The 1,911-nt window shown below is 41.8% G+C and overlaps 1 non-coding gene across 1 annotated transcript; it reads left to right on the top strand.

Moving 5' to 3' along the window:
• Nucleotides 1-1,029: 1,029 nt before the first annotated feature.
• On the top strand, nt 1,030-1,105 carry TRNAV-GAC (transfer RNA valine (anticodon GAC)). Its single transcript has one exon. It is a non-coding gene; the product is annotated as a tRNA-Val (tRNA).
• The last annotated feature ends 806 nt before the right edge of the window (nt 1,106-1,911 follow it).

The raw sequence follows: 1,911 nt of genomic DNA, 5'->3' as shown, positions 1-1,911 counted from the left end.
TACACTGCTGGTACCAAACAGATCAATACAAATAATTTTATACCTAAATACATTATAATTGAAACAACAGAATCTCAAGGATAAGGAATCTCAAAATATAGAGTCAAGATGAAGAAATGGCAATTAGACTCCTATCAAACCTCTTTTCAGCAACAATATATATGTCAGAAGTTAAATTGTTGAGAGATAATACTTGGCAACTTAAAATTCTATACCTTGATAAGTGGAGACAGTAAATATGTGGCCTTTTTGCTTCTATCTTGGGAACAGGACTTTGCCTCCCTTCAACACTCATGTGGTGGGAAATTACCTAAATATAGTAGGAAATACAGTCTACGGCCATACCACCCTGAACGCGCCCGATCTGGTCGGAAATACATAAATATAGTAGGTGATAGACACCCCAAAATAATAACAAATATCTACTACAATCCTTAACTCCATCAGTGGCAAAAAGTAAGAAAAGTACAGATGAGTTAGTATTCAACTCACAAGACTGGGAAAACAACAGAAACTAAAGAAAGGAAAAGAAGAAAATAAGAAAAGAAAGAGTAGAAGCAGAATAGAGAAAGAAAACAAAAATATATAGATGAGTTATGCCAAAGCTGTTTCTCTGAAATAGGCAAACTTCTAGCAAATAGAAGCTACAAATAACATCAAGAAGAGATATAAATACAGAGATAATATTTTTCAAAATCATAAGCAACTACGATAATGTCATGCCAGTAAATTTGAAATTCAATATGAAAGGGAAGGGTTTTGAAATGCCTATTAAGCAATTGAATTTTTGTGTCTTGAGCTCAGAAAAGTCCTGGCAGGAAACAGAGGTCATCAAAAACTAACAATTATTAAGTCTTGGAAGAGCTAATGGCAGAATCCTTAGAAGTATTATTATTTTGAAACAAGCCAGATTAGTGAGAGGAGTCACAATGAGTACCAAAAGTAAAAGATGATGGAGTTAGTGGGAGATTGGAGAGACACAATGAGACATATCAGAGGGAGAAAAGAGGTTCAAGAAGTTGAGTGATGGCCCTGGCTGGTTGGCTCAGTGGTAGAGCATCGGCCTGACATGCGGGAGTCCCAGGTTCAATTCCTGGCCAGGGCACACAGGAGAAGCACCCATCTGCTTCTCCACCCCTCCCCCTCTCCTTCTGCTCTGTCTCTCTCTTCCCCTCCCACAGCAAAGGCTCCATTGGAGCAAAGTTTGCCCAGGTGCTGAGGATGTCTCTGTGGCCTCTGCCTCAGGCGCTAGAATGGCTCTGATTGTGGCAGAGCGACGCCCCGGATGGGCAGAGCATCGCCCCCTGGTGGGCATGCTGGATGGATCCTGGTCGGGCGCATGCGGGAGTCTGTCTGACTGCCTCCCCGTTTCCAACTTCGAAAAAGTACAAAAAAAAAAAAAAAAAGAAGTTGAGTGATCAACAGAAGAGAAGTTAGATGAATCAAGGAGGAAGTGCAAAGTACCCATTGGATCTGGTGGTTTGAATGGCTCAGATGACTATTGTTATGGAAGTGCCGGAGCCACCATGTGGCAGCAGATGTGTAGCTGATATTTAAAGAGGATACAGATCCATAGATACTGCAAGTATAGCTCGGCTCTGATGAAAGGAAAAGTGTAGAAAGAGTAACGTCAGAGGAATAACAAGGTGAAAGATCCCCTTGATCTATCTTCAACAATTTGAGCAGCTATAATTCAGTGAAGGAACCCCAGCTGGGTGCACAGGCAAAAAATCCATACATTGAAGCAAATAAAGAAGGGCAGGAAGCAGCCAGGGGAGTGAAAAATATGGATGCAGCCTCCAGAGAGGGGAGAAATCTGGTTGTGTCTGGGTTTCCTCCTGCCAGGAAGAGCACAGAGATTGAGGGGTACTCTCAGGAGTAGAAAACTAAAGCAGCAGCCAAATGCAGGGA

The sequence above is a fragment of the Saccopteryx leptura genome, chromosome 11, assembly GCF_036850995.1.
Source record: "Saccopteryx leptura isolate mSacLep1 chromosome 11, mSacLep1_pri_phased_curated, whole genome shotgun sequence".
In the NCBI taxonomy this organism is placed as follows: Eukaryota; Metazoa; Chordata; class Mammalia; order Chiroptera; family Emballonuridae; genus Saccopteryx; species Saccopteryx leptura.
This window is presented reverse-complemented; position numbering and strand designations above follow the sequence as displayed.